The sequence below is a fragment of the Phascolarctos cinereus genome, unplaced genomic scaffold, assembly GCF_003287225.1.
Source record: "Phascolarctos cinereus isolate Bilbo 61053 unplaced genomic scaffold, phaCin_HiC Scaffold_3;HRSCAF=262, whole genome shotgun sequence".
NCBI classification, from domain to species: Eukaryota; Metazoa; Chordata; class Mammalia; order Diprotodontia; family Phascolarctidae; genus Phascolarctos; species Phascolarctos cinereus.
The window spans coordinates 251,435,728-251,450,237 of NW_027555736.1; positions in this window are offsets into that span (position 1 = coordinate 251,435,728).

The window sequence follows — 14,510 nt, forward strand, 5'->3', positions numbered from 1 at the left end:
TATGCATCATCACTGTCAGAGGAGCCCTGGTCTTAACTTTTGCTGGCCTGGTCTTGAAAGTCACTCCTCAATACTTAGGGCATTGATGCTAGGCTGGCTACAAAAGCTAGAATGGCCTTAACACCCAGGTTCAAGTCTGATAGCTTGCTCTCCTGACCTTTAGAAAGTGATAAGGTTGTTATTGATCTCCTTCACCCAAAATGAAAAAACCAGCTCTGATGCAGGGAAAGGAAAGAGGCTGGTATTCACAGAGCCACTTGTCAGCTTTAGAAGGAGAGGACTCTGCCCTTATGTTATTATCTCTCACTGGATGTCATCAGTGAAGGAGTCAAATAAGAACAGAGATTCCCCAAAAGAAAGAAAGAGGACCACCCAAATATACTTTGTGTTGTTTAGCTCTGTGCTGCTGAATGAACCTTGTGGAAGAAAGAAAGAAAAAGAAAGAAAGAAAGAGAGAAAGAGAGAAAGAGAGAGAGAGAAAGAGAGAAAGAGAGAGAGAAAGAAAGAGAAAGAGAGAAAGAGAGAAAGAGAAAGAAAGAAAGAAAGAAAGAGAAAAAGAAAAGAAAGGAAGGAAGGAAGAAAGAAAGAAAGAAAGAAAGAAAGAAAGAAAGAAAGAAAGAAAGAGAAAGAAAGAAAGAGAAAGAAAGAAAGAGGAAGAAAGAAAGAAAGAAAGGAGAGAAAGAGAGAGAGAGAAAGAAAGAAAGAAAGAAAGGAGAGAAAGAAAGAAAGAAAGAGAGAGAAAGAAAGAAAGAAAGAAAGAGAAAGAAAGAAAGAAAGAAAGAAAGAAAGAAAGAAAGAAAGAAAGGAAGGAAGGAAGGAAGGAAGGAAGGAAGAAAAAGAAAGAAAGAAAGAGAGGCAGCTAGGTGGCACAGTGGATAGAGCTCTGGCCTTGGAGTCAGGAGGAAGTGAGTTCAAATCCAGTCTCAGACACATGACACTTACTAGCTGTGTGACCCTAGGCAAGTTACTTAACCCCAATTGCCTCACAAAAAAAGCAAAAAAAAAAAAAAAAGAGAGAGAGAGAGAGCGAGAAAGAAAAAAAGAAGGAAAAAGAAAGAAAGAGGACAACTAAGGCATTTGTATGGTCTCCTCAGCTCTGGGTCTACGGCTACAGACAATGTTGTCTGTTCTCCACCTTATGGGTAGCAGACTGAAACTAGTTGCAGAATGTCTGCGCACGCTCCCAAGTCTCTCAAAAACCTTCCAGTACATGTCATCATAGCTTTCTTCTAATCAGGCTGAAAGTCTTTTCACATGGGGAATATGTTTAGAAATGTTTTGGTCATAGGAAGCTTGGTGCACTGGATAGAGCACTGAGCCTGGAGTCAGGAGGACCTGAGTTCAGATCCTACCTCAGACACTTACTAGCTATGTGCTCCTGGACAAGTCACTTAACCTTACTTTCCTCAGCTGTGAAATGGGGGTTGGTAATAATAGCACCTTCTTCTCAGGGTTGTTGTGAAGATCATATGAGATAATATTTGTAAAATACTTCTGGTACATAATAGTCACTTACTAAATGCTTTTTCCTTCCTTTCCATGTGTCAGTCTCCCATTATAATATATATACAATACAGTATTACAGTATATACAGAATAAATATATGAATGCCATCAGGGGCTCACCAGTGTTTATCTATTTGAGCCTTGGGGAGTTTCAGTATTGTGACTAAAGAGTCTCCCCGAAGAGAAAAAGGAGACGTCTATCAAGAGGCAATGACATTAAATAAAGAACAAACCAGGGGTCGGTCATGTGAGTACCCAGGAACCTGTGGTTACAGCAGGGGGTGCACCATGCCTTCTTAGCTCAAGCAGCTTCAAACATGATAGATGATGCCACAGCCTCCAGACTCAAGAACTTCAATTTTAGGAGCAACCAGAAGGGGAACAAGAGAAGATGGGAGTTTAGTGCTCCCAAAGCTAGTACTATTTCTGTTGTTGATTGGGTAGGGTGATAAAGGGAGATGCAGGGTAGAGACTCTAGCTTCCCATGTTTGTTGAGAGTGACAGCCGTGAAACTCTTAGCTCTCTATCTCTTACCTCACTCTGGCTCTCTCTCTCATTGAGCTTATATATCTCATTCTTCATTCCTTTAAAGAATTGGGCACTTTATCTATTTGCTAAATGTTCTCAAAAAGGGAAACCAGATTTATTGTCTACATCTGTGTCCTTGGGGAAAAATTAAAAGCAGATAAGTAGGAGGCTATGAATGCCCTGGAACATGGACATGGAGAGAAGGTAATTCTCTTTCTAATTCAATTGCTGGGGTTTGTACTGGCTGGTGCTTAAGAAAAACCAAATAAAATTTTATTGATAGCATATTATTAATCTCCCCAAAAGCAGAGATCAAAATTGAATCCTTGATTCTGTTCTCTCCCAGATTATACATCTGAATAGTAGTGACAAAGGGAAAAGTAACAACTATGGGGCCACCTGAAGGGAGGAGATGGAAAAAGTGGTTCTACCTATAGGAGAAAGGGAGTCATATTATTCATTTTGAACTTAAATACATAAAGCCAAAAAAAAAAGAATATTTCCATGTACATAGCTGAACCTAGCAAGAGAATTCACTATAAAACCATGACTTTACATTTCATATTGTTTACTTTTAAAAAAACTATATAATAAGTACTACTTGTCATTTTCGAAGCTATTTTGCTTTCTATGCTTCCTTCTACATTTTCTTTTATTCTCTGCTGTGCCCTTTTTATATTTTTCCTCCTCTCTCCCCTGCTCCCTTGCCCTAGAGATGGCATTGGACACGAATATGTATATGTATGTAAAACCATACTATAAATATTTATATTTATCGGTTCTTTCTCTGGAGACAGAGAGCATATTTATTCATAGGTCCTTTGTAGTTAATTTGGGCATTTATAATAATCAAAATGACTTGGTGGCTGAAAGTCATTCTTAAAGCAATATTGCTATTACTATATACAAAGTTTTCTTGGTTCTTCTCATTTTGCTCTTCGTTAATTCATGCAAGTCTTTCCATGTTTTTCTAAAATTCTAAAATTTTTTATAGCACAGTGATATTCCATCACAATCATATTCCACAACTTGTTCAGCCATTCCCCAATTCATGGGCATCCCTGTAATTTCCAGTTCTTTGCCACCACAAAGAGAGCTGCTATAAACATTCGAGAACACATAGGTTCTTCTCCTTTTTCCCTGATCATCTTTGGAAACAGACTTAAAAATGGTATTACTGGATCAAAGGGTATATAGGCAGTTCAATAATTTTCGGGGCATAATTCTAGATTGCTCTCCAAAATGGTTGGTTTAATGGCTGGATTAGTTCACGGTTCCACCAACAATGAAATAGTGTTGCAAATTTTCCACATCTCCTCCAATATTTGTCACTTTCCCCTTCTATCATTCTGTCAATCAAGTGTAAAATGATATGTCAAGGTTGTTTTAATTTGCACCTCTCTAATCAATAATGATTTAGAGCATTTTTTTCCTATGACTAGAAATTGTTTTGATTTCTTCATTGGAAAACTGCCTGTTCCCATCCTTTGACCATCTATCAATTGGGGAATAACTCATCTTCTTATAGATTTGACAAAGCTCTTTTTTTCTCCAATTTTTCATTTTCCTTCTGATCATAGCAACAACACTGGTTTTATTTATACAAAAACATTTTAACAATACGATTGAAATTATCTATTTTACACCTCACAATGCTTTCTATCTCTTGTTTATTTATAAATTGTTAGCCTATCCATAAATCTGACAGATAAGATGTTCCATGTTCTTCAGATTTTCTTCTAATATCTCCCTTTATATCTAGGTCTCATATCCATTTTGATCTTATCTTGGCAAATGGTATAAGATATTGGTCTATGTCAAATTTCTGCCAGACTGCTTTCCAGCTTCCCCAATAATTTTTACTAAATAAGGAATTCTTATCCCCAAAACTTAAGTCTTTATGCTTATCAAATACAGGGTAACTATAGTCATTTGCTGCTGTGGATTATATGTCTACTCTGTTCCCTTGATTTACCTTTATAATTACTGCCTTATAATATATTTTAAGATCTGGTACTACTAAACCTCCTTTCTTTACATTTTTTTCATTAGTTCCTTTGATATTCTTGACCTTTTGTACTTCCAAAAGAATTTTATTATATTTTCTAATTCAGTAAAATAATTTTTTGGTAATCTAATTGAGATGGCATTGAATATATAGATTAACTTAAGTTAAATTGTCATTTTTTTTTTAGGCAATTGGGGTTAAATGAGTTGCCCAGGGTCACACAGCTAGTAAGTGTCAAGTGTTTAGTCTAAGGTCAGATTTGAACTCAGGTCCTCCTGACTTCAGGGCTGGTGCTCTAATCCACTGCACCACCTAACTGCCCCCTGTCATATTGGCCCTGCCTACCCATGAACACTTAATATTTTTCCAATTATTTAAAACTGATTTTATTTGCATAATTTTTTTTTATGATTTTGTTCATATATTTCCTAAGTTTGTTTTGGCAGGTATACTCTCAGGTATTTTATACTGTCTACAAGTATTTTAAATGGGGTATCTCTTACTATCTCTTCTTGCAGGATTTTGTTGGTGACATATATTTATATATATATATATATATATTTGAATGTTGATGATTTATGTGGGTTTACTTTATATTCCGCAACTTTGCTAAAAATTATTGGTTGTTTCAACTAACTTTTCAATTAGTCTTTAGGATTTTCCAAGTATATCATCGTATCATTTGCAAAAATAAATAGTTTTATTACCTAATTGCTCATTCTAATTCCTTCTATTTCTTTTTCTTCTCTTATTGCTTTTGCTAGGATTTCTAATACAATATGGAATAATATTGGTGACAACAGCCATCCTTGTTTCACATCTAATTTTAATGGGAAGGCTTCTAGTTTATCCCCATTACAAATGTATCAATATCAAATTTGTTTCATAAAAGGAGTTTGACAGGACCTCTTCTTTGCCTATGATTCCAAATAATTTATTTAATATTGGAATTGGTTAGTTTTTAAATATTTGATAGAATTCACTTGTAACTCCATCTGCTTCTGGTACTTTTTTTCTCAAGAAGCTCCTTTGTGGCCTGTTCAATTTATTTTTCTAAAATAGGTCTGTTTAGATATTCTATTTCCTCTTCTGCTAATCTAGGCAATTTATATTCTCATAAATATTCTTCCATTTCACTTAAGTTGTTTAATTTATTGGCACGTAATTGGGCAAAATAACTCCTTATAATTGTTTTGATTTCATCTTTGTTAATGGCATATTCATCCTTTTCATTTTTTATACCATTGATTTGGTTTTCTTCTCTCTTTTTAAAAATCATATTAACCAATGATTTATCTGTTTTATTGGGGTTTTTATCCAGAAAACCAACTCTTAGCTTTATTTGTGAATTCAATGGTTTTCTTACTCAATTTTATTAATATCATCTTTAATTTTTAGGATTTCCTATTTAGTGTTTAATTGGAGATTTTTAGTTGTTTTTTTTAGTCTTTTTAATTGCATGTCTAATTCATTAGTCTGCTCTTTCTCTATTTTATTGATGTAAACATTTAGAGATATAAATTTTCCTCTGATTACTACTTTTGTTGTATCCCATAGGTTTTGACATATTGTCTGATTATTGTCTTTCTCTTTAATGAAATTATTGATTGTTTCTATGATTTGCACTTTAACCCACTCATTCTTTAATATTAGGTTGTTTACTCTCCAATTAGTTTTTATTCTATGTTTCCATGGTACCTTATTAAATATAATTTTTATTGCAATGTGATTGGAAAAGGATGCATTTAATATTTTTGCTTTGCTGCTTTTAACTATAAAATGTTTATGCCCTAATATATAGTCAGTTGTTATAAATGTACCAAGTGCTGCTGAGAAAAAGGTATAGTACTTTCTATTCCCATTTAATTCTCTCCAGATATCTATCATATTTAGCTTATCTAAAATTCTATTCACTTCCTTGACTTCTTTCTTATTTATTTTTTGGTTCGATTTATCTAGTTCTTAGAGGGGAAGATTGAAGTTCCCCCCTATTGTAGTACTACTGTTTATTTCCACCTGTCATTGACTTAAATTTTATTTTTAAAATTTTGGACGCTACTGTATTTGGTGCCTATAGGTTTAGTACTGATATTGTTTCATTGCCTATAGTACCTTTATCATAATGTAGTTTCCCTGTTTGTCTCTTTTAATTAAATCTGTTTTAGTTTTAACTTTGTCTGAGATCATGATTGTTATCTCTGCTTTTTGTACATCAGCTGAAGCATAATGAATTCTACTCCAGGCCTTTATTTTAACTCTGTGCATAAATCTCATTTTAACACGTGTTTATTATAAACAACATGTTGCCAGATTCTGTTTTTTAATCCATTCTGCTGTCCATTTTTGTTTCATGGGTAAATTCCATCTCATTCACATTCAAAGTTATGATCGCTATTTGTACATTTCCCTCCATCATATTTTTCCTCACTGTTGTCTTTCTCAGTCTCTCTTTTCACTCTATCCCTCCTCAAACATCTAGTTTGCTTCTACCTGCTATATCCTTTATCCACACCCTTTTAAAAAATCCCTTCCTTATTGTCCCCCTTACCTTCTTATTCCTTATTCTATATTCCTAATTCTACGCACCCGTCTAAGTGTCCCTCCATTATTCTCTTCCCCCACCTTCCTAAATCTTAACCTATACACTATTCCAAAAGACCCTCCCTTATCTTATCCGCTTGCCCTCCAACTGCTCTATAAATTTAGAAGACTTTTATACCCTTCTAGATGTATATGTTGTTCCCTCTTTACCTGAATCCAAAGAGAGTAAGGTTCCAGCACTACCAGCCCTCCACCCCCACCTGCTTCCTCTGTATCAGTTCTTCCTTTCATGCCTCATTTGCATGAGATAATTACTCCTTTTTACCTTGTCCTATACAATTTTTCTTTTTTTTAGAATCATACTCAGGTCAGCCCCAACCTTTCTTCCAAACTACCCATGGCAGTCTTAAGAATGCTGATAACAGGGGCAGCTAGGTGGTGCAGTGGATAACCCACCCTGGAGTCAGGAGGACCTGAGTTCAAATCTAGCCTCAAACACTTGACACTTCATAGCTGTGTAACCCTGGGCAAGTCACTTAACCCGAAGTGCCTCTCAAAAAAAAAAGATAACATTTTCACATATAAGAAGTAAATAATTTGACCTCATTGAGTCCCTTACAATTGGTCTTTAATGTTTACCTTGTATTGCTCCTGGATTTTATGTCAAATTTTCCATTGAGTTCTGTTACTTGTTGTTTTTGTCACAAATACCTGAAAGCCTTTCAGTTTGTTAAATGTCCACTCCTTTTTTTCATTCAGGATTATACGGAACTTTGATGGGTAAGTTATTTCTGGCTGCAACTCCAGCGTTTTTGCTTTTCAGGATACAATGTTCCAAGACCTACAGTCTTTTAAGGTAGAAGCTGCTAGGTCTTGTGTAAGCTTGATTGTTGCTCTGCAGTACTTGAATTGTAACATTTTCTCCTTAACCTAGGAGCTTTGAAATTTGGCTGTGGCATTCCTCTAAGTTTTCCTCCTGGGGTCTTTTGTAGGTGGGGATCAGTGGATTTTTTTTCCTGTTTTTACTTTATCCTCTTGTTCTAGAACTTCAGGTTAGTTTTCCTGAAACATTTCTTGTAATATTCCATCAAGATTTTTGTTGTTGTTGTAATTTTCAGGTAATCCAACAATTCTTATGTTGTCTCTCCTTGATCTGTTCTCCAGATCAGTTGCTTTTCTTCTTCTTTTTTGGCTAGGCAGTTGGGGTTAAGTGACTTGCCCAGGGTCAGACAGCTAATAAGTGTCATGTGTTGTGTGTCTGAGACTGGATTTGAACTCAGGTCCTCCTGACTCCAAGGCTGGAACTCTATCCACTGCACCACCTAACTGCCCCACAGACCAGTTCTTTTTCTAATGAGATGTTTCACGTTCTCTTTTATTTTTTTCATTCTTTTTCCTTTTGTTTTATTATTTCTTGGTGTCTTATAATGTCATTTGCTTCCCTTTGCCCAATTCTAGTTTTCAAGGAGTTATTTTCTTCCTTAAGTTTTTGGATCTATTTTTCCAATTGGTTTACTTTCTTTTCATAATCTTCTTGGATTGCTCTTATTTTCCCCCTAATTTTTCCTTGATCTCTCTTATTTTATTTTGGAAGTCTTTTTAAAGTTCTTCCAAGAGCTCCGTTTGGGCTTGTGACTATTTGACAATTCTCTGAGATAGGAGTAGCTTTTTTCACTTTACTGTCTTCCTCTGAATATGAACCTAGACCTTCTGCATCCCCATAGTAGCTGTCTATGGGTGGATTCTTTCTCCTTTGCTTACTCATTTTTATTTAAATTTTGTTTTATTTTGTTTTTAGCAGTTTATTATTGTAATCAGGTTCTAGTCCTGAGGTATGGGGAATGGTGCCCCCAGGCTTCAGGTCCTTCTTACTCTTGTTTTCTGAACTCTTTCCAGGAGCTCCACCTCAATCACTCCACTCCACCTCCAAGCTAAGTGGTCCCCAGCTTCACTGTCTCACAAATGCTCTTACTCTCTGCTTTCTCTCCCATAGCTGCAAACTTCAGCTCTCCGCTCTGCCCCGGAACCAAAACCAGGGACTCTGCTTTCCTGGCATCCAGCAATAGTGAAGAGTCCTTCAATCTGCTACTCAGCTGTCTGATCCCCAGCACTGTCTGTGAGGTGAGTGTTTCAGAGACTGAGGCTGCTAGCAGACCCAGCTGCCTCCAGGGCTGGTTGTTTGTTGATTCAGCAGAGTGTGCTCGGAGGTGTTTGCACTTCATTCTGGGCAGCACCTGTACCCCTGGAGGTTGAGTCTTTCCTGAGGTCTTCTCAGATTGTCTCAGGAAGACAACTGTTTTACCCCAACTTTTGTTTATTTTTGCCTCTTCACTTTGAGGTAATGTTCTGTCTTGTTTGTGGAGGAAATTGGGAGAACCTGGAATTTTCTGACCTATTCAGCCATCTTTCCAGAATCCTCTCCCAGATTAAACTTAAAAGTAAATCATGATCATTTTTTTTTTCAGAGAGCCAGTTGTTAAACATTTGCCAGCATGCTCCTTTCAGTTTCTACTCCCATTCCAAAGTTCTCATCAACCTACTAATTCTTTCCTAGAAACATTCTGCTTCAGGGCTAACAGAGTGCTTGGCACGTTGTGGCCTGAATGACTGTCTCACAGGACACCTGCCATTCAGTTCAGAGCCCTTTGCTCTGGACCTTTTTCTCCCAGTATCCTCAAAACTGTCTTGTCCTGAGTCCATCAGTTATCACACCTGATTTCCTTTGTCTCATGTTGAAGAGTTCTGCTGTGCTAGTGTCTAAGGCAAGACTCCAACTCAGGTTTCCAAACTCCCAGCCTAACATTCTTTCTGCTAGTGCTCACGTTAGTCATAGCTTACCAAGCATTGTGGGTAATTAAGACAAAGGGATTTATTTTTAACTACAACTTGAGGTGACATCCGGAAGTACCTGGTGAACAGACCTATGTTCTCTCTTTATCCACCAGAGGGAGCCCATTTATCAGGAAATTGAACAAATAATTCCTTTCTTTAGCGTTTAAAAAAAATCAAGAATCTTTAGAGCTGAAGAGGACCTTAGAGGTCGTCTAATTTATCTCTCTCATTTTTTTTCCTTTTTGGTTGGCGAGGCAATCAGGGTTAAGTGACTTGCCCAGGGTCACACGGCTAGTGAGTATTATGTATCTGAGGCTAGATTTGAACTCAGGTTCTGTTGATTTCAGGGCCAGTGCTCTATCTACTGTGCCACTTAGCTGCCACTCTCCTGTTTTAAAGATAAGAAAACTGAGGCCTAGAGATGCCAAGTAACTTGGTTAAAGTCACATAACAACTTAGGGGAAGAGCAATGATTATCAACAAATCAGACATATTACACTTGAACATTTGCAAAATACTTTCTTTAAATAATTTTGTGAGGTAAATACAAGTATTACTTTACTTTAGCTCCTTTAGCATTCCAATCCCCTATGATGAATATGACTTTTTTTGGTGTTATTTTTAAAAGGTGTTAGATACAAACATATGTCCTTTTGTCAATTATCTATAAGAGTTGCAGTATAATAGATACTGCAAGTATCTATAACATTATCTCCATTTTATAGATGAGAAAATGGAGGTTTTCAGAGGGTTTAGATTTAGATACAAAGCTAGTGTCTGAGGCAGGATTCAAACTCAGGTTTCCAAACTCCCAGCCTAATAGTCTTTCTGCTAATGCTCACATTAGTCATAGCTTCCATTAAAACTAGTTTACTTTTGTAAAGAGTAAAATGCTTTCCTCACAACACTCTAAGGTTGTGACAGGACTACAAAAAATGTAAATGTTTCTGTGCTTTCCACGTTGTCTGGTTTCTGTTAATTCTGTTGTTATTGTTTAGTCTAACTCTTTGTGGACCATGCTATGCCACGCTCTTCTGTCCTCTACTATATCCCAAAGTCTGTCTAAGCTCATGTTCGTGGCTTTCATGACGCTATCTATCCATCTCCTCCTCTGCCATCCCCTTTTCCTTTTGCCTTCAATCTTTCCCAGTATCAGGGTCTTTTCTAATGAGTCCTGTCTTCTCATTTTGAGGCCAAAATATTTAAGCTTTAGCTTCAATATTTGACCTTCTAGTGAATAGCCTCAATTAATTTCTTTAAGTATTGATTGATTTGATCTCCTTTCTGTCCAAGAGACTCTCAAAAGTCTTCTCCAGCACCACAGTTTGAAAGTGTGGATTCTGTAGCACTCAGCTTTCTTTATAGTCCAATTCTCACGGCCATACATTGCTACTGGAAAGCCATAGCTTTAACTATATGGACCTTTGTCCTAGCTTTCCTTCCAAGGAGTAAGCATTTTTTAATTTCATGGATGCAGTGACCATCTGCAGTGATCTTTGAGCTCAAGAATATGAAATCTGATATTGCTTCCATTTCTTCTCCCTCTATTTGCCAGTGATGGGACCAGTTGCCAAGATCTTAGGGTGTTTTTTTTTAAATGTTAAGCTTCAAGCCAGCTTTTGTGCTCTTCTCTTTCAGAGTTATCAACAGGCTTCTTCATTCTTCTCTTTCTGCCAACAGAGTGGTATCTGCTGCATATCTGAGATCATTGATATTCCTCCCAGCAACCTTAATTCCAGCTTTTAATTCATTCAGCTTGTCATTTCACTTGATGTATTCTGCATGTAAGTTAAATAAGTAAGGTGACAATATACAGCCTTGTCCTACTCCTTTCCCAATCTTGAACCAATCAGTTATTCCGTGTGTGGTCTGAATTGTCCACACGCATATTTCTCAGGAGACAAGTAAGACGATATGGTACTCTCATCTCCTTGAGGATTTGCCACATTTTGTTGTAATCCACACAGCCAAAGGCTTTTAGTGTAGTCATTGATGCAGAAGGAGATGTTTTTGTAGAACTCCCTTACTTTCTTCATAATCCAGTGAATGGTGGCAATTTGGTTTCTAGTTCCTCTGCCTCTTTGAAAACCAGCCTGCTCTTCTGGTAATTCTCAGTTCACATATTGCTGAAGCCTAGCGTGTAGAATCTTAAGCATAATCTTGTTGGCATGTGAAATGAGAACACTTGTTCAGCAATTTGAACATTCTTTGCCATTGTCTTTCTTTAGGATTGGGATACAAACTTGATCTTTTCCAATCTAGTGACTACTGTTGAGTTTTCCCAAGTTTTCCCTAAGGCTCACTTGACTTTATTCTCCAAGATGTACAACTCTAAATCAGTAGCCACATCATTGTGGTTATTGGTGATGTTAAGATCTTTTTTACATAGTTCTTTTGTTCATTCTAGCCATCTCTTCTCAATCTCTTCTACTTCTGCTAAGTCCCTACCATTTTTGTCTTTTATCATGCCAATTTTTGCATGAAATATTTCCTTGATATCTTTATATTCTCTTGATATTTCTTGAAGAGATCTTGTATTTCCCATTGTATTATTTTCTTCTATTTCTTAGAATTGCTCATTTAAAAAAATCTTCTCATCTTTTTTTTTTTACTATTCTCTGGAATTCTGCATTCAATTGGGTATATCTTTTCCTTTTTCCTTTACCTTTTCCTTTCCTTCTTTTCTTTGCTATTTGTAAAGCCTTATCAGACAGCCATTTTGCTTTCTTGCTCTTCTTTTTTGAAGTGTTTTTTGTTACTGTCTCCTGTACAATATTGAGAATTTCTGTTGGGAGTTCTTCAGGCACTCTATCCACCAGATATAATCCCTTTAATCTATTCATCATTGCCACTTCATATTCATAAGGGTGATATTTAGGTCATGCCTATACAATCTGATGGTTTTCCTTACTTTCTTCAATTTAAGTCTGAATTTTGTAATAAGAAGCTCATGATCTAAGCCATAATTAGCTCCGGGTCTTGTTTTTACTGACTGTATACAGTCAGTAAAGAGTTTTTACACCTTTGGCTATGAAGTACATCATCAATCTGATTTTGATTTTGACCATCTGGTGATATCCATGTACGTATATCCATTCGATAACCTTTTGGTTTATTGAAAAAGAGTGTTCGCTATGACCAGTGAGTTATCTTGACAAAACTCTATTAGTTTCTCTCCGGCTTCATTTTGTACTCCAAGGCCAAATTTGCCTGTTATTCCAATTATCTTTTGATTTCCTACTTAAGCATTCCAACCCCTTATGATGAATATGACATCTTTGTGTGTGTGTGTGTGTGTGTGTGTGTGTGTTATTTTTAGAAGTTTAGATTCAATTTTGGTGTTATTTTAGAAGGTTTAGATCTGAACAGATATCATTGTCATTTTTGAGATTATACTCCAATACTGCTTTTCTCACCTTTTTATTGACTATGAGAGTTGCTCCATTTCTTTTAAAGGATTCTTACACACAGTAGTATATGTAATGGTCACCTGAATTAAATTCACTCATTCCTATCCATTTGAGTTCACTGACACCCAAGATGTCAATGTTTTATCTTTCTATCTTCTGTTTGACCACATCCAACTTACCTCGGTTTGTAGATCTTATGTTCTAGATTCCCATGCAATATTATCTTTACAGCACTGGACTTTTCTTTTGTCGTCAGACACATCCACAGCTGACCTTCTTTTGACTTTGGCCCAGCTGCTTCATTAGTCCTCAAACTCAAGAGTTCTCATTCCAGTGGTAGTAGTAAATGATGCTCATTTGGAGGTTCTACTTGCTATGTGTCTCTTAATCTCTCTGGGTCTCAGTTTCCTCATCTGTAAAAATAGAGGACTACATTTGATGATCTACACTTCTAGCTCTAACATTTTATTATTCTACATATGGCTTCCTTGAGTAAGGATCCACGAGTCATTCCTAAACAAAGGATTAATTCTCAGTTCCTTATGCTACCTCCAGTAAGTGTACTACTTGCTCACATAACATACAAATAGTCCCTCCTGATTCCCTTTATTAGCCCAGGCCCCTCTGTGTGGTACTATTCCAGTGCTGGCAATACATGGGCAGGTCTAGGGGGATTCACAGTTCTTGAAGTCAAGATGCAATAGCATGGACTCTTATAAAATATGAAAAACAGGAGCAGGTTGGCTGTAGGAGAACCAGGAAGGAAGGCCACTGGCAGAGGAGTGTAGGATACCAACAAGTTTCATTGATTCTACCTCCATAACAACTTCTGACTCACTACCACCACCCTAGAACAAGTCTTTATCATCTCTGATCTAGGCTATTGCAAAACCTGACCTTCCTAACTAGTCTTCCTGCATCCAGGTTCTTCCTTCTCTAATCCGTTTTTCATTCAGCTGTCAAAAGGATATTCTTTTTTTAAAAATTATTTATTTTATCTTAGTTAGACATAAAAACAATTTTAACATTTTTTATAAAACTTTGAGTTCCAAATTCTCTCTCTTGCTCCCTCCCCACCTTTCCTCATTGAGAAGACAAGCAGTTCAATATAGGTTATACATGCATAGTCATGCAAAACATATCCATAATAGTCATGTTGTGAAAGAAAACATAGAAAAAAAAACTCAAGAAAAATAAAGTAAAAAAAAGTTTCAATCTATGCTCAGTTCTTTCTCTGGGGATGGATAACATTTTTCATCTTAAGTCCTTCAGAGTTGTTTTGGATTGTTGTATTGCTGAGAATAGCTAAGTCATTCACAGCTGATCATCTTACAGTATTGCAATCTTACAATTTCACAGCTTTGTATACCTTACATTTTACTTTGCATCAGCCCATGCAAGTCTTTCCAGGTTTTTCTGAGAGCATCTTGTTCATCATTTCTTAAAGTACAATAGTATTCCGTCATAATCACATACCACATCTTGTTTAGCCATTCCCCAATTGACAGGTATCCCCTCAGTTTCTAATTCTTTGCCCCCAGAAATGAGCTGCTATAAATACTTTTGTACATATAGGTCCTGTTCTTTTTTTTTTTTAATCTCTTTTGGGATACAGACCTAGTAGTGGTATGGCTAGGTCAAAGCGTACACATGGTTTTACAGCCCTTTGGGCTTAGTTCCAAATTG